Source organism: Podarcis cretensis (assembly GCF_951804945.1).
Source record: "Podarcis cretensis genome assembly, chromosome: 3".
Lineage (NCBI taxonomy): Eukaryota > Metazoa > Chordata > Lepidosauria > Squamata > Lacertidae > Podarcis > Podarcis cretensis.
This window is the reverse complement of record NC_137172.1, coordinates 29,730,930-29,756,707: the sequence shown is the minus strand read 5'-3', so window position 1 is coordinate 29,756,707 and position 25,778 is coordinate 29,730,930.

Genomic DNA, 25,778 nt, shown 5'->3' with positions numbered 1-25,778 from the left:
TGAGGCATTCATGGTGAGTTCCGGCACCACTTTCTATAGAAAAATAACACTGGAGACAACCAAATCTCAAAGGAAAAATATATCGTCCCAGCACTTTTTTAAAGATTCTTCCTCAAGGTACCACGAACACTAGAAGCACATTTTAATCCCCAAATTCTGTGGCGCCTGAAGTATACCAGGGGCCATCAGCTCTTCCTCTCCCAAGGTTTGAGAGAGACAGAGCTCCACCACTGTATATATTAGATTCTCTTCTAAACTGCCACAGAAACTTCTGAAGCCCCAGCCTTACCAAGGCTCAGGTTCCACACCAGTAGAGCCAAAATGGGGACATGCTAAGGGCTCTTTGAGGATATACCAGGGCAGTCTGGCTTTGAAGCTTGGATTTTAAACATCCAGTGCTCTCCCCCCCCTCCAACAAAAAATGCTGTTGCAGCTCAAACCCATTTATTTATTTCCTATTTTTCCCAAGGGGTGGGAAAGTAGTTCAAAACAAAAATAAACCAGAAGAAGGACAGAGGGGTGTGCCGTTAAAGATATAGTTAAAGGACAACCTTTGATTTCTTCCTCCCCCAAGCCCTAGAATTGCAGCCTAAATAGTACCTACCACTTGATATCATTATTATCATAACTCCAAATCTTGTAATCCTAAAAAGCCTTATATATACCAGGCTATATCCTGGATTCATTTGGCAGTGAAGCATGGTTGAGGATACTGATTTGTGTATCTAAGGTTCATAGCTTGTTTCATCAATATTGGGCATTTTTTTTAAAAAAATCTTTAAACATTGTTTCTATTTTCTCTCATTAATTTTTTTTCAGAACACTTGGGGCCAATAGACCTTCTTTCTTGTGTTTAATCTTTTATTTAAAAATACAACAAAACTCTCCAGCAAGCTAAGGAAACTCAAGAAGCACCTACCCAAAATTTGCAGGTATGCTTTCTCACACACGGAAACTGAAATTTGTTAACGCTGCTTGTTTAGTATGTATGCCTACCTATAGGTATATAGCTCTGTCTCTTAGATAGACAGCTATTTCCCCCTATCAATTTGTCATGATGGTTTGAGGTTACTGAGCTGCACAGAGTGGAATACTTGCATCTAATAAAGAGAAGGCGAAAGGAAAACGTCCTCCAAAGAGAAGTTGCAAGGTAGATAAAGAACTTCCGTTTGCCACTTAGTGGGATGGCTGTGTGTCCCAATAGGCTGAGCAGGCCAGCTGATCCATCCAGAGGGGATGGGTGTCAGACTGGTGCAGGTGTCAGTGGCGGCCAGTGAGTGATTGCACCATCAGCCTCCTACCGTGATCCATCATGCGGGCCCAGCCGGTGAAGAATCACAGCCTCAGCAAGGTGCTGCGCCCAGCAACATATCATTAAACAAGGTTACCACCGGCAGATTTGTTCCCATGATCAATCTGGTCAATAACCGTTCCACCTCACTGTCCCCCCCCCCCATTCCGCCCTTTAAACATAAACAAGCATCACGAAAGTGCTGTGAAAACAAGGCTTTAATAGGACTCCTGCAGCATTTTGCAACCTTTCCCCCCCCCCTTTTCCCCCCTTTAAACAACATGTAAATTATGAAAAATAACCTTTTTGTAGAAACTATATCCTCAGGCTAGCAGCCTGCCCCAATTCCATATTTTATGGCTTGATATATTTCCCTCTCTATTAATTACAGAATGGCATTTCATTATATTTCTACAGGTGACAACAAGTGTGGAATTCTAGTTCATCTTACGATATTACCCCTATCAGTGTGAATTGATGCTTCTCTCCTAAGAGGGCAGGAGTAAAATATGCCTTCCCATCTTTCGTCTGCAATTCTGGGCACAGCTCCCCACAACCCCCCCACCCCCCCGCCTATTCGCACAATACTATGCTGTTTTATTCATTTATTTAGATGTACAGTATAGGTCAATAACACAGGGAAGTAAGTGGAATAGAACAAGTTAATCTAATTCAGTAAAATTCCCTATTCTTTGCCATCTTAACGATGGTCTAAAGGTCAGTCCAAACGGGTAAGTTTTGCTACATTTCTGAAAGGTGCTGAGGTTTGGAATTTGCAGACTGAAAAATGAGTTACTTCAGTAGCAAGAGCCCTGCTGGATCAGATCAAAGGCCTGGCTATTCTTGCTTCTTGTTTCCTACAGTGGCCAAACAGATGCTACTGGTAAGCTCACAAGTAGGACATGAAAACAACAGCCCTTCCCATACAGTTTGCAATCTAGGAACTTGTATTCACAGTGTGCATTAAGCCGAGTGTTCCTCTGTGAATTTGTTTAATCCTTCTTTAAGGCCATCTAAATGAGTGGCATTCAACACATGCCCTGCTAGTGAATCCCATAACTGCATATTGTTTGAAGTTGCATTTCCTTTTGTCTTATCCTAACAAAATTCCATTATTGGGAAGCAGCCATCAAGCATACGACTTTTCATGTCCTCGCTGACCAAACTCAGCTGCATAGATGGTGTCATCTCTGTGCAAGGTTCATATGCCTGTATTAACATGAAAGCAAAATTCATGAGAATGTTGGATCCTTTTTCTGTGTGCAAATGAACAAGGAAGCTTGGTGGAGATTGCTTTGGCTATACAATATCAACTGAGAAGGAAGGAACAAAGAGGGAATTTAATAAAGTTCACATTTATTTTTATTATTATATGCCACCCTCTGGACGTCTCGAAGAGGCACACGAAGGAGGGCTTCAGAAGATGATCTCAGGGTCCAGGAAAGAAGCGGTCCTTGAGGTTTTGCGGTTCTGAGCTGTTTGTGGCTTTATATGTCAAAACCTGCACTTTGAATTGGGCCCAGAAACTAATTAGTAGCCAGTGCAGTCGGATCAGAGTCAGTAATATGCTCAAACTGTCTTGTTCCAGTAAGCAACCTGGCCGCTGAATTCTGCACTAGCTGAAGCTTCTGAACCGTCTTCAGAGGCAGCCCTACATATAATGCATTGCAGTAATCTAACCTTGAAGTTACCAGAGCATAGACAACAGTAGTTAGGCTATCCCTGTCCAGATAGGGGCATAGCTGGGCCACCAGATGAAGCAGAAGGAAGGCACTCTGGGCCACTGAGGCCACCTGAGCCTCGAGTGACAGCAAAGGATCCAGGAGTACCCCCAAACTGTGAACCTGCTCCTTCAGAGGAAGTGTAACCCCATCAAGAGCAGGCAACCTTCCAGCCATCTGGTCTAGGGAACCACCCACATTTAAAGTCAAACCTACCAAAATCACATTTTCTGAAACAATACGAGCACCAAAACACATCATTTGAAATTTGCACTTCTCTGAATTTTGAGACGCAGTTCTCTAAAGAATGTGTACAAAACTGCAAGCACTAAGGTGAAGCATGCATAAAAATGCATATATTGGTGAAAATAATATACAAAATATAAAAAATATACAAAAAAGCTTTGTATTAGGGAAAATTCATTTGCAAACATAACATATGTTGGGCAAGATTGCATTCAAAAATGTGAATGTTAGGAAAAGAATCACACTACAATTTTTGCAAACCAAGGTGGAAATGTGAAGAGCTGAATTTGAGATTAGAAAAATGAGAAATTGACATTTTTGCCCATCCCTATTGGTAGGCATCACCTAGGAATTTGATAAATGTTCCTCTTTGAGAAAGTGCAGGTGGAGGGGGGGGAAGCATACTGCAGTTGTATACAGGTATACAGGTATACAGGAACTCCCCTGCCCAATGCTAACGTGGTGCAAATAATTCTTCCCATCTCAGTAAAAATTACAAAATGGAACAAATGACAGAAACCCTGATGCAAGAAGGTTGGAATAGGCACCATCATCACATGATAGCAGCCACCCACTCCATGTTTGTCCCTAAGCAGTATATATTCAGGGGTCTCCCGTTATCAGTCTTCTCATGGAAGAACCCTTGTTAAGTCTCAAAGAACCTTGACATTTCCCACAGCTCAGGTGACCAGAATCCAAAGCAATAGAGCCTCTTTTTGCTCCATTGGGTTTATCAAGCACCTGGTTTTATCACAGTCTACACCCATGTGAATCTGCCCGGGCTGTAACATGGGTCACATCCACACAACACATTTAAAGCACCCGGGCTTCCCCTAAAGAAACCTGAGAACTGTAGCTTATCTCTCACATAGCTACAGTTCCTAGTACCCTTAACAAACTACAGTTCCCAGGATTCTTTGGAGGGAATAAATATGCTTTAAATGTATGGTGTGGATGTGACCACCAACCTCCTGGCCTCTGGCCTGGTCCATGGTCCATGGGGTCACAAAGAGTTGGACCCAGGGCTGTGCCTTTCCAGTGGTATCCATGCACGTGTGGAATTTCCTTCTAGTAGGGCCTTTCAGTAGACTCCAGGTCTTAGTTTTTGTCCACCAATCTTTTTATTGATTTTATAACAAGCTTCCTAAACATATGATTTTATCTAATGATGTTTGTTCATTTGTTTTGCTTTAGACATCTTTTTACTGTAAGCTACCTTCTGAGCGATTGCCTTAAAAAAGCAAGACAGAAATAAAGTAATCATAAGTATAATGTAAACGCTATGGGCTGCATGCAGCATATGGGCTGCATGCAGCATATGAAAAATAATATACACACCTGCACATCAGTAAAAGCTGGTTGTGTTTATACACCTGTTTTCATATATATTTTTTAAAAAATATGCCAAATATTAAATATTTGTTGTAAACAATGCATTCTTAAGCTACAAATAAAATTTGGATTAGTGTGCCTTTCGCCCAAGACCTTCACAGGTTCTCCTATACAGCTGCTTCCTCAGTCTCTTAGAGGAAAAGAACAAATTGCAAGCTGGAAACAGCTGCAGTTAAACCTCACAAGTCTGGCTGGGCAGTACCCTTGAACACATGCCCAGCACGAGGCCCAGTGGTGCTTCATTTGCATATCTCATGACTGTGGATCACTTCACAGCTGCATCACAAGGCCATTGACATGTCTTCATGGGGTGCTTTGCTTTGCTTTGCTTTTCAAACAAGTATATGAGGTGAACTCTCCTCCATCCAGGGTAACTGTTAATAACTCAATGTAGCATTTTACCCACTTGTATTGTTTCTCCAAAGTACTATCACATACCCTTCAGTCTTTATCCGATAAAAATAGGGACGTCCTATATAATAATAATTATGGTGTTGGAGGAGACTCTTGAGAGTCCCATGGACTGCAGGAAGAACAAACCTATCCATTCTTAAGGAAATCAGCCCTGAGTGCTCACTGGAAGGACAGATCCTGAAGCTGAGGCTCCAATACTTTGGCCACCTCATGAGAAGAGAAGACTCCCTGGAGAAGACCCTGATGTTGGGAAAGATGGAGGGCACAAGGAGAAGGGGATGACAGAGGATGAGATGGTGTTCTCGAAGCTACGAACATGAGTGTGGCCAAGCTGCAGGAGGCAGTGGAAGACAGGAGTGCCTGGCGTGCTCTGGTCCATGGGGTCACGAAGAGTCGGACACAACTAAACAAAATGATGATGATGATGATACCCCGCCCATCTGGCTGGGTTGCCCCAGGTACTTTAAGCAGCTTCCAACATATATCAAAACATAATAAAACACTTAAAAACTTCCCTATACAGGGTTGCCTTCAGATGCCTTCTAAAGGTTGTACAGTTGGCTTGGGGGTCGCATTCTATACCCCATGGGCATGGGGAGGCAGCTGCCCCACTAAATCATTACAAATCAATACAAATCTAAGGTTCTGCCTCCCCTAATAAAAGCCTGCCCCCTCAGCAACAGCCTGCTCCCCTAACAAAAATCCTGGCTATGACCATGCCGTACCCTCCAATGTTTCTCCAATGAAAATAGGGACATCCTAAGAAAAGCAGGACATTCTGGGATCAGATCAGAAACCATGATGGCTTCTGCAAATCTGGGACTTACCCTGAAAATAGGGACACTTGGAGGGTCTGCTATCAATATTACTACTACTACTACTCCACTTAATGCCAAAATTGGCTTCTAATGATTCAGCTAAGAATCCAACGAACTTGAAACTAAGAAAGTCGTGTGACTTAAGAGAGTCTTGCAGCACAGGTAAGGGGAGAACTGGTGGAAAGATGAGGGAAAGAAAGGGAGAAAGTAGATGAGGAAGGCAGAATAGCAATAGGAGAGAGTGGAAGAAGAAGCAAGGGGTCAAGGAAAATATCAGCACAGTCTGCACAGTGTTAGACATCCTTAATGGCACTATTCTGCAGGCTTCCATTCTCTCCAGTATGCTCTGCATGAAAATTACAGAATATATATCTAATCCCCCACTCCCCGCATTGAGTTTTTCCTTTGTACATCACAATTTCTGTGATTGGACAGCAGGCTAAGAGCAGCACTATCTAATTCATTTTGTTCCTGCCCTCTATAAATTCTACTTTGGTGATCATTGCTAGTAGAGGTAGTATCAAGATTTCATCTACCTGATCTGCCAATAGCAGGCCTCCAGCTTCTATTGATATATGCACTACAAAATTGATTGCCTGCCTGTATAGATAAGAACACGTATTGTTCTTCCACTGGGTGTAGTGCATTACTCTTTTCTGGATAATGTGATCTTGGAATCCTTCTCAATAACATAATTTCACCAATCAAACTGGATGACAAAATATAAATTTTATGGAGTTGTAGTCCTCAATTCATAATCGTTTGAGAAAGACAAATACAGATGAGTGAAGTTTTCCTGTAATAATGAAAATGGCATAAAATTCACCAGCAGCTGAGGGTTGTCAGATGTTCCAAATTGCCACCGAGAACTCGCATGATTCAATGGATAACGTGTCTTTTGGACTTGGGTCCTGGGGAGTTAAGCTTTCAACTGTGAACTCATTAAGTGGATTTGCCTGGTGCTGTGAGTGGCTGATCTCCCAAGGATGCCATAAAGGTGAATGAAATAACCACAGGAATGCTCTTCAGCTACTTCCAGTGTGAACTTAGTGAGCTAGCAGTAGCTGCAATGTAGACTCCTCTGCCGGAAGGATCGCAGTGCTGCAGAGGAGTCGCTTGTTCATCGAAAGGATTAAAAACAGAGGGACCATCCACACTTAAAAGGTAGGTTCTTGTGTGTCCTTCGAGAGTGGATGGGACTTATCACAGACTCACAGAATTGTAGAGCTAGCAGAGATCCTGAGGGCCATCTAGTTCAACCCTCTGCAATACAGGAATCTCAAGTAAAACGTCCATGACAGATGGCCATTCAACCTGAGCAAACATGGAGAGAGGATTGGGCTGCACTTTCAAAGAATTAGGTTATTTCTAATATTTAGAAAGGCGCGGGTGGTGCTGTGGCCTAAACCACAGAGCCTAGGTCGGTGGTTCAAATCCCCACGACGGGGTGAGCTCCCGTTGCTCGGTCCCTGCTGCTGCCGACCTAGCAGTTCGAAAGCACGTCAAAGTGCAAGTAGATAAATAGGTACCGCTCCAGCGGGAAGGTAAACAGTGTTTCTGTGTGCTGCTCTGGTTCGCCAGAAGCGGCTTAGTCATGCTGGCCACGACCTGGAAGCTGTCTGTGGACAAACGTCGACACCCTCGGCCTATAGAGCAAGATGAGTGCCGCAACCCCAGAGTCATTCGCGACTGGACCTAACGGTCAGCGGTACCTTTACCTTTAATATTACATTTTAACTAAAAGAGCCAGAGTAGCTTAGAACTGTTCCATATGACGACAATGTGCTTTTCGCACCTCCAAAGTAGGAATGTTTATACTTATTCACTCAAGGTCATTCTATAAATGCCTTTGAGTACATTTTATTCAAAACGGAATGGCTGTGTTCCTCATCTCCCTGCTGTAAACTTTCGTAGAATGCAGTCCACAAATTAAAAAGTCGGGCAAAGTAGCCCAGCTACATCTCAGATAAAAAATTTATTCTCAGTGGAAATTTTTGCATGAAAAACCAATCAAGGAATTTGTGCAAATTTCACAGACATCTGCAGTGCATGACAAATTTAACCCTTCTTCTGCATAAGGAATTCTGTGAGACAGCTCATCCATAGGTTTGCATCAGTATCTCAGCAATGCATAACAATGGGACAGGAAGAAAAGTAGCCACCCTGCTGTTTATAATCCAAGAGTTCCTTTTTATTTATTAAACATTTAACATTGGCCGGTATTCTGACATTGTTTATTTTGTTTCAAAGCCCTGTTTCTCTGCTTAAAGCAGGGTGTTCCTGCTTGAACCTTGATAGCCTCCTGGTCTGTACCAGAGCTTTTTATTTGGACTGTATCATTATTTTCAGAAGAAATGAAGTCACCGAGTAAGAGAACTCTAAAAGGGCCAAACTACATGTTACATTTCACTTGCTGGCATGGGTCGCCCTAATCTGAACTAGCATCATGGTGTACAGGAAAAGGGGTTTGCTCTCCCTTTCCCGTGACCCTGACAAAAATACTCCCCAGCTAAAATAACCTCATCAGTGCCAATGAGAACTTCTATCCCCAGACAAATTAAAGTTGCAAGAGGTGACTTTTGCCACCCTTCCTCCCCACATGTCCATAGTTGCAATCTAAGTTGGACCTCCTCTCTGCTTCCTCTGTGGCAGCAACTGAAGTTTTTCCTGGCCCTCCAGCCAATCTGATTGAGGTCCCGATTGGATGATCTGGATCTGATTTGGTTTGGATCATTCTGGACCTGATCTGCACCCAGATTGAGAAAGCCAAATATTGTACTCCTATTCACTTGTTATAATTAATAATTGCAACACTTTGGAGACTATCTGACTTTAGAGAAACTTTTTTTTAGTTCCAGATCAGTACAAATCAATTCAGGTCCACCCAACCTGCTTTGTAGCAGTTTGCAGCTGCTGTGACCCAATCAAAATTCAGTGTGATTTGGTCTGAAGGAGATATTTGTGAACAGAAGCATTTAGGAATTTTGTTAGACATGTCTCATTAGTTGTTTAGGATACATATATCCAAGGTGGGACATACATAGTAAAGATACAGCTTCCATGATTCATGGGTATAGCAAAAAGCAGGATTCATAAGTAAATCTTAGCCAATAATATGGGTATCATGTTAAACATGTTTTTAAAGAAGAATTGTAGATTTTCTAACATCTTTTTTGGGGAACTTCCCAAAAAGTCCAAAATAATAATAATAAAACCACTTTGGCAAAGCAATATGAGCAAAAGCTAAAAAGGAGGTGGAAATGTATAATTTGGTGACTTTGTCAGGAAAAGCAACTATAAGTGATTGGTTTGAACTTCCTGGAGTATGAGTTTGGTTTTAATAAATTTTGGGCTCTCCGTTAAACTATGGGCTGCAATACACCTGCAATACAATACTCTCTTTGGAGAGAGATTTTGAGTTTTTTAGACTCAACTCAAGAATTCTCAGATATATTTTTTTAAGTGCAAAGAGATCAAATTATAGATGGGTTTAACTGTTACAATATTTTCCGTTTCAGGCACTTACCCTGCTGGGTTGTAATAGCTTTGTCTACTGAGAATCAGACAGAGCCATTATGGTTAAATATTACAAACATTACAGAAAGCTAAAATCACTGTGAATGAAATGTGTTATGGAGCTCTCTGCTTTCCCAATGCGCAAGTCACCCAGAGGAGGCATTTTTGAAAGGATACACACACACACACACACACACACACACACACACGGGCCTTAGCTACAGTTTCAGAAAGTGGAGGTTGCAAAATATGCATGAAAGTATATTTTACTTGAAGGCCAGTGAATAAGGACTGATTTATGGGAAGCCCAGGAGATAACTGAAGCATTATAACAAGAAGCAACTAGGCTGTGGAGGAGGGCCATACATCAATGGTAGAACACCTGCTTTGAGTGCAGAAGGTACCATTTGCGGTATCTCCAAGTTGGCCTGGGAATTCCCTTGCCTGAAACGCTGGAGAGTTGATGCGAATCAGTGTAGGCAATACCCAGCTAGATGAACCAATGGTATTCTCTCACACAGCACATAACAGTGGCCTAGTTATGAGGTTATCAATGTGTGGCCCCCTGTGGCCGGGATAAACCCCTGGATCCAAGGTGGGCTTTTCAGCAGGGGCTGCACCACTGCCTCCTTCAAAGCAGCTTAAGATGGGTGCTACTTTGGGCCATATTTCTGCAGGTCTATCAAATTCAACACAGAAACCAAACTTATTCAGTGCCTTCATAATCATCTATATTTATATTAGAAAGAGCTTGGTGGCCAGCTAACAAAGGTGGAGGCAAATCTAACCTAGTGTGGGTTTTGAAATTGTAGGAATCTAAATAAAATGATTAGTCTTTCTTTTGGGAGTGGGTTGTTTGAGCAAAAATCAGGCCAATGTTCTAAAATGGATAACTTGATAGTATTATACAGTACCTATTGAGATTGCAAGACATTCTCCCCAATTATGTGTTTTACCTTGCTTATTGGTCTTGTGTTCTCCGGGTCACAACCAGCAGGAGCACCTAATACCAACTGGAATTAAAGAAACCTTGTGGGTCATTAAAAAAAAAAATCTTATGTGTACATATTCAGTGTCCAGAGACAAGGCTTGCTATGGCTTAATGATGTAACTCTGCTTGCTGTTCTCCAAATGCTTCCGTGTAGCCTAGTGGGTTATCAGAGACCTTGATCTTAGTACATGGTTAGAAAGGCTGCTCTCTCAATAGTGCTCCTTGCAGATGTTGCTTTTTTGACCTGCCATGTTCCATTTTAATGGTTCCCTACATCTGGCCTAAATTTACATGATCATACATATACAAAATACATCTGGCGTATATGGGAAATGGTGTGTGTGTGTGTGTTTGTGTGTACACACACACATACCTCATTAAACTGGCAGTACAAATTTTCAAGGACAAGTTGGCATTCTTGATTCATGTGTTCCCTTGGGTTGAGCAATTTTTTAAACAACAACAGGGGGAAAAGGAATAAGGAAACAGTTGCAGTTTTCTTTTATGCCTGCAATTCTTGAGACACTTAATTTGGAAATAAATCCAATTAAAATCAATTGTGTTTATATAGTTGGGATAAGGCTGTTTGTCTGGAAGATGTGCATATCAACCCTGTGTTTAGTAGAATTAAAACCAATGCTATTAAGAGTGTGTAGGTGTTTACCTCTGGAACTGTTTTGAGAAAGAGGTTTTCTAAACATGAAATCTTCAGAAACAGTTTTCTTGGTCATTAGGACAGTGTGTGTGTGTGTGTGTGTGTGTGTGTGTGTGTGTGTTAAGGGAAATGTAACTTGAGCAGATAATGTGTATAACAACCAACCATCACATACATTCACCAGACCATGGAGAATGTGCACATAATCCATCCAAGAGGGAATTGTGCATGTTTCCCAGGCAATATACATTTCCCAGGCAATATCTACAGCAGGCCTTGAGGAATGTGCATATCTTGGCTGAATTTTGTACATTCACTAGACAATATGCACAATCCCCAACAGGCCTAACAGAATTTGGAAAGTTGGGAAAGAGTAGCTCTGATCCTACCCACTGCCTTTTCTGGCCCAGTCCATGTCTGACAAATTACCGGCCAACTGGCTTTCACCCTAGTTGGCATGAAATTTTCTTAATTCCACTAACATTGGGGGGGGGCATATCATTGTGTCTGTTTCTAAAAATTACACATAAACAATAAATCTATAATGTTTTGACCATTTTTAATACCTTGCTTTGAAATGAAAGCTTGTGACACATTAGAGAATTGGTATTCCAGTCAATACAGTCATACCTCGGCTTACAGATGCTTCAGGTTGTGTTTTTTCAGGTTACGGACGTGCCGAAACCCGGAAGTAGCTGAACAGGTTACTTCCGGGTTTCAGCAGTCGCGCATGCGCAGAAGCGCTAAATTGTGCTTTGTGCATGCGCAAAAGCACCGAATCGCAACCCACGTGTGTGCAGACGTGGTGCTGCAGGTTGTGAACACTGTGGGTTGCGAATGTGCCTCCCACATGGATCATGTTCGCAACCCGAGCATCCACTGTATTAGATTTTTTTCTAACATCTCTTCAGAGGCTATGCATATGCCTTGTATCATATATTGGGATTGCAATCCAAACCCTGGCTAGAGAGTATTAAAATGTGGTGGCAGGCCAGCCCTGATTGCCATACCAGCTAGGGCAAAAGGTGGGGGTGCTGTGTTTCTGACCTGCCAGCATTCAGCCTGCACATTTTTGAACAAGAGAGAGTGTCCAAAAAGCATGAATTCCCCCCTATCTATACTATGTGCATATTCCCGGAGAATGTCCAAATCCAGTCAAAAGATGTACATTCCCCAAGACCTGTTGGGGATTGTGCATATTGTTCAGAGAATGTACAAAATTCACACCAATATATTTTGTGTTAAGACAGCAAAACAAAGGCAAAGAAAACACCCTAGTACCCCTTTTTGTAACTAAGCATCCTCAGATGTTTTTCTGGTGAAGAAAGATACTTCCTACCGCATTGCTTTAAGGCTGAACGGTGTATTTGGGTCTTTTGTACTAGACCCACTTTGTAAGTCAGGAGGTAGGCATCTCATTCCACGCCCCCTGCAAGATTTGAGTTATAGAGTAGCTCAGATTTAGTAATGATATTGGCAAGATCAAAAGAACATTGCATCATTGCTCAGCTCTGTGCAAGTTAATTAGCTTACATTTTGCAACAATGTTCTTTTTCATTACAAGCTCATTTGCAAAGAATTTCTACTGAACTGCAAAGTTCACTGGTTCCTACATTATGTGGGGCTCCAGGCATGAAACCTGCAATATCTGCCTCTCCACTATAGCACTTTTCATTCACTTCCATGAATTGCAGAAGTCACCCTGGGTCCATGACTTTTATCAGTGAATCCTTGAAATATCTGTGCACCAGATGTCGTTGCTCAACCTTGCTAGGTGTTGGTTTAGGCCATATGTAGGAGCTCTGCTGGTCTAAGCTATTAACAAACTCCAGTAGCGGAGCCAGTGATGATTTGTCAGAAGGTCCTTGTACAGAGAGTTGTTTTGAATAGCTGAGCATCAGGGGTGAGCTGTAATAGTCACACAAAACTTCCTGTACAAGCATCCATCTGTCTCAGGAGACAATGGAGAAGCCTTTGTGGGTGAGGTCAAACTGTTAGTATAAGTTGCATTGCCTGTCATGGTCATAAAGACCAATGTGGGACGCAACTCAGATTGGGCTTATATTTCGTAACAGCTTCCTCCTGCATTGTTTTTGCTGCATTCACAGTTCACTGGTACCTTGGGTTAAGTACTTAATTCGTTCCGGAGGTCCGTACTTAACCTGAAACTGTTCTTAACCTGAAGACCACTTTAGCTAATGGGGCCTCCTGCACAATTTCTGTCCTCAACCTGAAGCAAAGTTCTTAACCTGAAGCACTATTTCTGAGTTAGCCGAGTATGTAACCTGAAGCGTATGTAACCTGAGGTGCCACTGTACTGAAATGACCTCTCTGGGGTGCAAGTCTGGACAGTGTGAATGGAGGTCCTGAGCTGTCCAGACGACAAGACCCCCCCCCTCTCGTCCTTGCTGATGTGGTTCAAAGGAAAGCAGAGGAATACATTTGGCACCAGTTTGGCTACAGGACTTGCAAGAAGGAAGCTTACAAGGTGCCATCCATCTGCCTGTCATTGGATTTCCTGCCAGCCACCAGACAGTGGTTCTCAAGTGCTAAAATGTAAGACTCAAGCCTTTCTGACATTTGGTTACAAGTGTCAACACAGCATTAAAAGACGCCAACAAAACAAAAAGTTCAGACCCTCCAAGTCTCCCTATTTTTCAGGAATGTCCCTGATTTTGAGAAGCCGTCCCAGTTTCTGATTTGATCCCAGAATGTCCCACTTATCCCTAGGATGTCCCTATTTTCATTGGAGAAATGTTGGAGGGTATGGGGTTATCTGATCCCTGAGCCGTCTGAAGGCAATCCTTTATAGGGAAGGTTTTTTAAAATGTTTAATGTTTTATTGTGTTTTTAATATACGTTGGAAGCTGCCCAGAGTGGCTGGGGCAACCCAGTAAGATGTGTGGTGTATAAATAGCAAAATTATCATTATGGAATGGGACATCCCTATTTTCATCGGAGAAATATTGGAGGGTAAGAAAGTTGTGAAGAGATATCATCACACCAGCTAAGAATTAAAAGCAATAATTTTGGGGGGGTTGCTTATAAAGCGGCCTAATTGCACAGGCGTCACAATCCACTTGCGGGTGGTGACCCATAGGTTGGGAAACACTGATTTAAGAAACCCTCCTTAAAGATAAAACTAATTAGAATAAAGACCAAAGCAAGAGATTAGATAGATCTATCTAATATACTCTAAAAGTCAATGTTCCCCTTTACACTATTCTAATTGCATGATGGTGGGGTGAATGCTTGAGCAGGGCTATAGTTATGGATATATAACCTATTTGCTATTTAATCTCTGTGTGTGTACACAGACAGACATTTTTCTTGTAGTAAAAGTGAGCAAAAATAGCACAAGATAGAAACAAACCCTCCAGGAAGATCACTTTACCAATTTTTTTTTTTTTTTAAATCAAACTTCCCTTTTACACTATTACTACACAAGAGTCATTGGCTCTTAACTGCAAGTGGCTCACATTTTTTATGTTAATATAATTGTAATATATTATAAGAGCACATTTGCTGTAAGTGTATCAGCAGAAATCTTTAATTAATAACAACATTCATTCATACCTGGTAGAAGCCTGCATTTAGATTAGGCAAAAGGCAGCCATTAAATTGAAGTAGTGAGCTTATTAAGGAACACAGCTTTATTTCTGTTGCCTGAATTTACTGATGCTCTGATGTGCACATTTAAATTCCAGAGTTAGTTCCTAGAGACAATCAATAAAACTTGTTCTCTTTTCCCTCTGTGCTCATTATTTTCCTGTAACATTACATCTTTAACTTTATATTTGTGAGCACGCTCTTTCTCGTCTTTTTAAAAATTCTCTACAAATTGATTTTCAGGGTTAGGTAAGCCACATGTGAAAGGTCTAGCGTAGAAAAAGAGTATAATGGTAGAGGAGTCTTTTTAGTCCATCACCATTTAAGGCGCTTCACTGAAAAGGGCATGGACAGAACTGCCAATGGTTTGTCCCCCTCATCTGATACTCACAGGTGCCTTTATTCAATGGATTTATACTTCCCCAAAAGTCAACTCTCAAAAACAGACAGCTAACCATGGAAGAGGAATAAAAATATATAAACATTTTATATTCAAAGGCAATGCCTTTCTCAGGCTAAGCAATATGTAAGGAAACACAATGTGAGCTCTTGAGTCTTCCAGAGCTCTTCATTAGGCTAAGGTGGTAAACAAAGCAAGGAGCGGAGGGGGAAAGTTGGCTGGCAGTGAAGCCACGGAGTCCTGCATCTGCCCAAAGTGTCAAGATTTCCCTTTGGAAATACAAAATCCTGCTGTTAAGCCAGGTCTATATCCAACCTTATGTGAAACACACAGGTTTCCTGGTAGGAAATGGTTAAAGAGCCATTTTTAGATTAACATAGACGAAGAGTAATTTTATGTGGTATGTTAGGTAAAAAAGAGGGACATGGGTGGCGCTGTGGGTTAAACCACAGAGCCTAGGGCTTGCCAATCAGAAGGTTGGCGGTTCTAATCCCCATGACGGGGTGAGCTCCCGTTGCTCGGTCCCTGCTCCTGCCAACCTAGCAGTTCGAAAGCACGTCAAAGTGCAAGTAGATAAATAGGTACCACTCCAGTGGGAAGGTAAACGGCGTTTCCGTGTGTTGCTCTGGTTCACCAGAAGTGGCTTAGTCATGCTGGCCACATGACCCGGAAGCTGTACGCCACTCCCTTGGCCAATAAAGCGAGATGAGTGCCGCAACCCCAGAGTTGTCCACGACTGGACCTAATGGTCAGGGGTCCCTTTACCTTTACCTTAGGTAAAAAAGAAAGGCAACAGAAACTAACTTGGATAGTGACTATTACTATTTATTGTTATTGTTATTATTGATCATAAAAAAGAAAATAATAAATAGAATCACTCAAGGAATGTCACCAACAATGAATATATACACCTCAACTCCTACATCCCTAGGAGCATCCTTATGTTCACCTTCCTGTAATCTGTAGTATTAACTAACCGGCATGGGATAAGTTGCCATCAGTTTGTGGGTCTGTTCAGTCTGTAATTCACTAAAGGGAATGAAGCTTGCTTGATGCTTCTTTTTGCAATCCCAGACAAGCAGCTAAATAGGTTCATCAAATGCCTGATAGCTGCCATGGCTGGAGAGCTGTGTTCAGCTTCATGGGTCACAGCCTACTTACAAGAGGTCTCCTTGATGTTAACAGACTCTTACTTAGCAACATCCTCAGAACATTATGCATTAAAATACTTTCCTTCAGCAGCTAGCATGGTCACTGCAGGTCTTGTGGGGCTGCAGTAAGTGCACAACATTTTAATATTGCTTCTCTAGTAGCAGTTTAATCTGAAATTGCCACTCACATTTTACAGAGAACCCAGATGACACCATTGTCAAAATGTTACATTCCAGTGTTTTTTGTGTTCTCCGTTTCTTTTTCTTCAGATTTGAGGTATTTTCTAAAATTTAAAATGCAAGGCAACGACAGCCTTTCCAGTGCGAATAGGCAAAGCATCATTGAAACATTTAAGGGCTACTGTACCTTTAATTAAAAGCTTCCTTTTACAGGATCAAACCATTTTATTGTTACTTGTTGACCGTAGCTTTTTAGTTGCCTCTTATCAGTTTCTGTTTCTGCTTGGGGAGGAATCTTTCCTTACCGATCTCTCATTATTGTTGCCTTTTCATTTTGATATGGGAAAAGAGCATTCTTTCAAACCACTGTTTTATTTCTGATTCCAGCTGGTTGTGGAAATGCTACACCACAGCAACACTAAAGGGCTGTGATGGCCTGGGATTCCAATTCAGAGGCTGAACCAGAGGAATCCCAGCCTGCACAGGAGTCCCCGCCTCCAGGGCCGGCTGAACTGGGGCAAGGCCTAGATTCTGAGGAGCCTGCACCTGTGTCAGATCCTCAAGAGCAGGCACCAGGTGAAACCCTTCTGGCCCCAGAGGTGCTTGAGGACTCAGTGGCTACAGGTGAGCCTCCTCCGGGGCCCAGTAACCCTTCGGCCTCTCCTGAACTACAGAGGCTTAGGGCAGAGAGGCGAAGGGAACTGGTTGCTCCCAGGAGGAGTGCTCGCCTTAAGGCCAGAGGAGGCGGGGCTCCTGGGGGCCGGGGCCGCCCCTGGCCTTAGAAGAAGATAAAGGTCAGTCAGCCCGGTCCCAGGTTGCGGGAGCAACGTCGTTGTTGGCTTCAGATCTTCCAGCGTTCCTGTTCCCTGCCCGGCCTCCTGCTTCTGACCTTCCAGCGTTCCTGTTCCCGCCCGGCTCCCAGTTTCGGACCTCGCCTCTCATCTTGTGAACTCTGACTACGATCACGGTACCTTCCCCCCGGGACCAGCACAGTTTGCTCCCGCCTCACCCGCACTCCCCCTTCGTTGAGGTGCGTTCGGAAAGTGCCAGAGGCCATGGCTGACCAGGCAGCTGCGCTGGTGGCATTGGCCCAGGAAAACCAGGCCTTGACCCACACTGTTCAGCAGCTAAGCGATGTGGTTGCGGCGCTTCAGCAGCGGTTGGAAGCCTTTCCAGATCCTGGGGCCGACGCCCTAGCTCCAGGCAAGTACCCAGTGGCCTTGCCAGAGAAATTTGATGGGACCCAGGCCAGTTTTCCCATGTTCCTCGCCCAGGCCAAGTTGTACATTCAGGGGCGAGCCCGGAACTTCCCTGACGACCGCACCAAGGTGCATTTTTTAATCAGTTTGTTAAAGGACCAGGCGGCCAAGTGGGCTTTGCCACTGCTCCGGCAAGACTCTCCTCTGCTAACGGACTATGTGGGATTTTGTAACCACTTAGAGACTGTGTTTGGTAACCTTCTAAAAGAGAGCCAAGCCAATCGGGCGATTCGTCGGTTGAGACAGGACAAGTCCACAGCCGCCGCCTACGCCACAGAATTTCGGCTGTTGGCACAAGACTTGTCTTGGAATGACTCTGCACTACCAGTATCTTGAGGGACTGTCGGACGAGATACTGGACCAGTTGGCCATGATGGATCGTCCCACCACACTGGATACCCTCATTCAGCGGAGCCTGCAGATAGACGATCGGTTGGAGGACCGTCGCCAGGCCCGGGACCGCCAGCACTCCCGGCTCCTAGCGCCAGTCCTTCCCAGCAGGTCCACGCCCACAGACGAGTTGCCAGTCGAGCCAACGCGTGACCTCGGCTCTCCCCCTCGGAGAAGTCGCGGCGTCGGGAGGGGAACCTGTGTCTTTACTGCGGTGGGGGTGGACATTACGCCCGTTCTTGTCCCGAGAAGCTACCAGTCGCAGGGAGACCGCCAACCTCAGTAGCCGAAGGCCCTAGCAACATGGGGTCCCAAACCATGCAAGAAGGGCCCTCACCAGTGGAATTGTGACATCTCATGGTACCGGTGCGTCTCTACCCTCCAGGTGGGCCCTGGATTCTTACCCATGCTTTGGTAGATTCGGGGGCAACCCGCTCCTATATGGACGCTGCCTTTGCCGCTCATCATCAGGTGCCACTTCAGAACAAGCCAGAACCGGTACAGGTGGAGGCAATTGACGGACGGCTCCTGGGTTCGGGTGCCGTCACTCGGGAGACCCAGCCCTTGGTCCTGTGTCTCCAGCAGCACCGGGAGGTGCGAACCTTGGACATTGCCTCCATGCCCCGGTTCCCCCTGGTGCTCGGAATGGACTGGCTGGAGGCTCACAACGTTCAGATTGACTGGGTCAAACGGACCGTGCACTTCCCAGACCCATGTTCCCATGCTCAGTCCGAGATGCTAGCGGCCGCACCCACGGAGGAGGCAGCACCCACGCTCCCAGCCGTGTACCGGGACTACCAAGACGTGTTCGAGGAACGGGGGGCAGACCAGCTGCCGCCGCATCGGTCTTTTGACTGCGGCATAGACCTCCAGCCCGGAGCGCCCCTACCGGTGAGTCGCTTATACTCTCTAACAGAGCCAGAGCGCGAGGCTTTGCAGGACTTCTTGCGCAAGAACCTGGAGCGTGGTTTCATTAGGCCTTCTACCTCGCCCACCGCTGCGCCAGTGCTCTTTGTTAAGAAGAAATGTGGGGAGCTCTGCCTTTGCCATGATTACCAGGCCCTGAACAAGATTACCATCCCAGACCAGTACCCCTTGCCCCTTATTTCGGAGTTGCTAGAGCGGGTGCAAGGGGCGCAGGTGTTCACCAAGCTAGACCTCCGGGGGGCCTACAATTTGATTCGGATCCGAGCCGGGGATGAGTGGAAGACAGCATTCGGGACCTGGTACGGGCAGTTCGAATACCTGGTTATGCCCTTCGGTTTGTGCAACGCGCCTGCTGTGTTCCAACGGTACATCAACCACGTGTTCCAGGACTTGCTAGACAAGTACGTGGTGGTGTACTTGGATGACATTCTGGTTTACTCCCGTGACCCGGCTCGCCACGAGGGTCATGTCCGGACCGTGCTGCAGCGCTTGCGCCAGCACCGTTTGTATGCAAAGCTCAGCAAGTGCGAGTTCCATCAGCGGTCTGTGGACTTCCTTGGTCACCGACTCTCTCCAGATGGGGTGCAGATGGATCCTGGGAAGGTGGCAGCGGTTCGAGAATGGGCGGCACCTCGGAACCGCAAGGACCTACAGCGTTTCCTGGGGTTCGCCAACTATTACCGGACCTTCATTGCAGACTATGCTCATTGCACCACCCCGTTGACCCGGCTACAGCGCCCCAAGATGCCGTTTTCCTGGGACAAGGAGGCAGAGGAGGCGTTTCAGGGGTTGAAGGCCTGTTTCCAGAGAGCGCCGATCTTGAAACATCCTGACCCCTCTCGACCCTTTGTGGTGGAGACCGACGCCTCCAGTACGGCTCTTGGTGCCGTCTTGTCTCAGCAGTATGGACCTGAAGCGCCACTCCTACCCTGTGCCTTCTATTCCCGCCAGCTCCTTCCAGCGGAGCGTAACTATACCGTGTGGGAGCGGGAACTACTGGCCATCAAGGTGGCCTTTGAGGTCTGGCGCCACCATCTGGAGGGAGCACGACACCCGGTGGAGGTGAGAACCGACCACCGGAACCTGGAGTACCTCCAGACCACCCGCAAGCTGAACCAAAGGCAGATCCGGTGGGCGTTGTTCTTTTCCCGGTTCCAGTTCCGGATCCGCTACATCCCTAGCTCCCAAAACCAGAAGGCGGATGCCCTGTCCCGGAAACCTGAAGACAACGCAGACACGGTACAGCAAGCAGTACCCACCACGATCCTACCACCAGCTGCATTCCTGGCCACCCAGGAGGCGGAGCCACTGCAGGCTCGGGTACGGGAACAGCAGCGGGTCGACGCTTGGGCCCAGGAACGACTCCGGGAGCTGGCTGAAGGGTCCAGCCCTCAGTATCCGGGGCTGGTCTTGCATCAGGGCCTTCTGCTGCACCACGGTCGCCTGTACATCCCGCCAGGGCCACTGCAGGCTGAGGTTCTCCGGATGACCCATGATGCCAGCAGCGGGGCACTTTGGGCGGTATCGGACCACCCATCTGGTAAGCCGTGAGTTTTGGTGGCCCCGCCTGAAGGCTGACGTAGCTCGCTACGTTGCTGGTTGTGATGTCTGCCGGCGGGCCAAGGGCCCTACCGGGTGACCCCCCGGCCTACTTCAGCCATTGCCAGTTCCACCACGTCCTTGGCACACGGTTTCGCTGGACTTTGTAGTGGACTTCCCCCGTCTCATGGCTGTACCTGCCTTCTAGTTTTCTCCGACCATTTCACTAAGATGGTGCACTGTGCCCCCTGTCCATCTGTACCCACAGCCAAGGAAACCGCTCAGCTGTACCTGCAGCATGTCTTCCGCCTGCATGGCCTACCTGAGCGTGTGGTGTCCAACCGGGGTGTTCAGTTCACATCCCGGTTCTGGCGAACCTTGCACCAGACCCTCGGGACAGAGGTCTGTCTCTCGTCAGCCTACCACCCACAGACCGATGGCCAGACGGAACGGACGAACGCAGTGCTGGAGCAGTACCTCCGGTGTTACTGCAGCTACCAGCAGGATGACTGGGTCGACCACCTAGCATTGGCGGAGTTCACCTACAACAACGCGGTGAATGCGTCCACCCAGCAGACCCCGTTCCAGGCAAGTTACGATTATCATCCACGGCTGTTTCCAGATGTGCTGCCGGCATCCACGGTCCCTGCGGTGACGGAGTGGCTTCAGGAGCTCCAGTCCCAGCAACAGCTTTTGATGGAGCAACAGCACCAGGCCAAGGAAGCGTACAAGGCCCAGGCCGACCGCCACCGCCAGGTGGGGCCGGAACTTCACGTCGGTGACCTGGTATGGCTCTCCACTCGCCACCTCCACCCCTCTCGACCTTCGCGGAAGTTGGACGCCCATTTCACCAGCCCGTTTCCTATCGTGGACCAAGTCTCACCTGTGGCATTCCGTCTCCGGTTGCCTGCATCCCTGAAGGTTCACCCGGTCTTCCACAGGTCCCTTCTGAGTCCGGTGGCCCCACCCGATGAGTTCCACCCGAACCGTCCCCGACCGAAGCCAGTTTTGGTTCAGGGAGAGCCTGAGTACGAGGTGGAACGCATTCTGGACTCCCGATACCGCAGGGGAAAGCTGCAGTATCTCATTGACTGGAAGGGGTATGGACCAGAGGACCGTTCCTGGGAACCAGCGGCCAACGTCCACGCGTCTGCCTGACTCCGAGAGTTCCATGCGGCGTACCCCGGCAAGCCGGGTCCAGACCCTCGATTGAGGGGGGGGGGCCTGGGAGGAGGGATGGTGTGATGGCCTGGGATTCCGATTCAGAGGCTGAACCAGAGGAATCCCAGCCTGCACAGGAGTCCCCGCCTCCAGGGCCGGCTGAACTGGGGCAAGGCCTAGATTCTGAGGAGCCTGCACCTGTGTCAGATCCTCAAGAGCAGGCACCAGGTGAAACCCTTCTGGCCCCAGAGGTGCTTGAGGACTCAGTGGCTACAGGTGAGCCTCCTCCGGGGCCCAGTAACCCTTCGGCCTCTCCTGAACTACAGAGGCTTAGGGCAGAGAGGCGAAGGGAACTGGTTGCTCCCAGGAGGAGTGCTCGCCTTAAGGCCAGAGGAGGCGGGGCTCCTGGGGGCTGGGACCACCCCTGGCCTTAGAAGAAGATAAAGGTCAGTCAGCCCGGTCCCAGGTTGCGGGAGCAACGTCGTTGTTGGCTTCAGATCTTCCAGCGTTCCTGTTCCCTGCCCGGCCTCCTGCTTCTGACCTTCCAGCGTTCCTGTTCCCGCCCGGCTCCCAGTTTCGGACCTCGCCTCTCATCTTGTGAACTCTGACTACGATCACGGTACCTTCCCCCCGGGACCAGCACAAGGGCTTTAGTATGAAAGCAACTTACATACCCATCTTGGAGAGGTATCATTTGCTGCCACTGTTTGTAAACACAATATTCTTGCTGAAGTTCTTTGTGCATGCAATGAAACTTAAAAAGAAAAGCTAAAAGTCTTGTTAATATAAGGCTTGGAAAGATTAGATGTTACAGTGAATCACTCTCTTATGGCTGAATTGTAGATGATACAGAATCCCAAGTGGTTATTTGTCCGAAAACTAGCTTACTATTAAAACTCCATTGTCATCAGCCTTTTTTTTTGGAGGAGGAGGTTCCGCCATTAGATGAGCCAACTGTGACAGAAGAGGAACAAAATCCAATCTGCCGGCAGAGGTGGGAAGAGGAGATTTGCTCTATATTTGCCCTCTTGCTGACAGTCACTTGCTAATGTTGTTAACCCCAAATTCTGTGTCTTAAGGAGTTTGGCAGCTTAGCCTGCGTTCGTTTTAAAGGTGATATTTTTCTATTTTTCAAAAAAGGCCTCTAGAATCACATTGCAGGATTAAAGGGTATATTATAATTATCAATATCAATAGCAATAAAAGTTTATTAAAGGTCATTAAAATGAAAGGGGATGGCTATAGATCCCATCAATCTGAACTGACTCCCTCCTCTGGTGTTAATTAGAAATCTCAGATAATGGTTATATGGGGGAGTAGTGGGGAAATTTAATTACGAAAGTTTAATGGGCCACTATCTACTTCCTGCCAGATTAAAAACTGATGATTTACACTATTTTTGATACCACGCTGGACTTTTCTTAAAAATAATAATAATAATAATCAAAACACATGTTGAAGAATGGAAAATAACACAGGAGTTTAGGCTAAAAGCTTTTGCCTGTTTTTACAATGACAAAGAACAAAAGGCAGGGACCTCAGAATGCATGCTTCAAATACAGAATAGAAATAGAGAGTTGTCATCAAAGGCATAAGGAACTAAATGGCAGCTAGTATAAGATTTGACTCAAAGATCTGCTTGTATGAGCAGAAACATTTCTGCTCTCATATGGATGTTGGTGTCAATTCCCTTTCCCCCAGCTCTAGCCTAGCATGCTTCCCCAAAATCAGCCGAGAGAATGAAGCAAATGATATGTTCAGGTGATGGGAGTCCACCTGATTTGGGCGTACGAATGGTCCTGCCATAGCCTGGAATCTGATAGCAAGGATTGCTGTTAATATCTTGGCATCTACATGAATTAAGGAGATTGACCTGGTCCTAGAATTTGCACAGCTAGCATGGCTTTCTCCAGACTTGTGAATAGCAGAGATAGGAGTATCATAGGATGAAGATGACAAGGTACCCGATTCAAAGACCTTTTGAAAAAGGCAAAACAATTTAGGGACTAAAAACATCTGAACCCCAGAACTTTCCAGTCCTCACATTATTAATGACACTATTGATGTCTTGTACCTGCAAAGGTTCTGCAAGAAGTTCCCTTTGCTGCAAATCTAACAGTGGAAGGACCAATTGTGACATGGAATTTTCAAATTCACATTCCATAGGCTCCATATCTTTTCTGCACAACTTGAAATAGTACATGTGAAACTCTAAATTTATATGATTTGGCATTGTGCATTTGTCATTGTATTAACCCTTAATGGACGGACTATTCTGACTTCTTTGTTGTTTTCAGCAAAGTTGAAACAGGCAGTCCTGTTTAGGGAAGCTTTTAATAAACATTAAATAGGTTATTGTATTTTAGTGTTTTGTTGGAAGCCACCCAGCCAGATGGGTGGGGTATAAATAAATTATTATTATTATTATTATTATTATTATTATTATTATTATGTGCCCTAATATTTCCCAGCCTCTCTCCACTCTCTCAATACCTCTGCCACAAGCATGTCTCATCCAATAGGGAAGAGATGGTCCCTAAGTTTAAAGCAGGGAGAACTCTGGAGGAAAGCCATCATGTAATGTTGGAACTCATGACACTGTTATTTGCATACACAGGCCTCTTATGCAATTAGCTACTGGCCTTCAGGATTGCAACCAGTGTTTTGAAAATAAAGAGATCAGATCACAGATCACTTTGAGCTATTGTAGCAACTTAACACTGCTCACTGTTTGCAGACTTTCTTAATAAAGAGAGGCAACGGTTTAAGGGATGCTTTTATTAAACCTCTCTTCTCAGTACTGCCATTTTACAATAAGATTTTGGCGTATAACTGCCCCACATAATAAGTAGGCAGGTAAGAAATATCCATTTGGGTGCCCTTTGGATGGAACACAAAGCGTTAAATCCAGCAAGCAAGAGAAATGTCAAGTATTTCCCCCTGCAAAACAAAACAAACCCTTCATGCCACAATAAAACAGTAAAGCTCCAATTGCCCTGGGCCAAATATAATTGCACAGAAAACAGGAAGAATAAAACAACACAGTCCTCATTTACTCGGGTTAACATGTACATCCAAAGCAAAAATATGGTCCAATCTATAACTCAATTAAGCCCAAGAATATCCTGCATGTGAACTCACTAAAAATTACTTGTGTTATGCACCAAGCTGAGTATTTTTAACCCAAACCAGTTTTTACTGGGTAATGCAATATCAGAGGGGGGAGGGTCTTAATTAAAATATAAGAGTTTGGTGAGAATGTGTCACCATATTCCATAGGTCTGGGTTAGATGTACAGGGTAGTGTGGTGCAGATACATCAGCAGAGCCAATTTGGTGCTCCTGCCAGTGTGTCAGCACTATGCCCATCTCCCTGCCACCTTGCCCCTTCCCTTCTGCTAGAAACAGCAGCAACTCAGCTGTCAGGAGGTCACTTGAGCGCCGCCGCCACACCATGCTGTCTGCTACTATATTTCCTGCTACTCAACCCTATCTCACTCAGTGACTTGAAGTGAAGTGAGGTGGATTTGTTTTGTGTGTGATGGCTAATTTACATATACCAAATATCATCCAGTTACACCACCACAGGTGGCATTGGCATGTTTACCAGGGATCTCATTTGCATACTCCTGGGTGTGCATCCTGTGTGGAACATGTGCAGTTGCAATGCTCATGTGATCAAAGCATCAAAGAAGGGAGACTAATGCACACACACACAAGGTTAGGCAAGAAGTCCTTTGAGATCCCTTCTACCTCTACGATGCTGTTACTGGAACTATACACATATACACATACATACATACATACATACATACATACATACATAGGGGCGCAGGTGGCGCTGTGGGTTAAACCACAGAGCCTAGGACTTGCCGATCAGAAGGTCGGCGGTTTGAATCCCCGCGACGGGGGTGAGGTCCCATTGCTCAGTCCCTGCTCCTGCCAACCTAGCAGTTCGAAAGCACGTCAAAGTGCAAGTAGATAAATAGGTACCGCTCCGGCAGGAAGGTAAATGGCGTTTCCGTGCAAGGCTCTGGTTCACCAGAAGTGGCTTAGTCATGCTGGCCACATGACCCAGAAGCTGTACGCCGGCTCCCTCGACCAATAAAGCGAGATGAG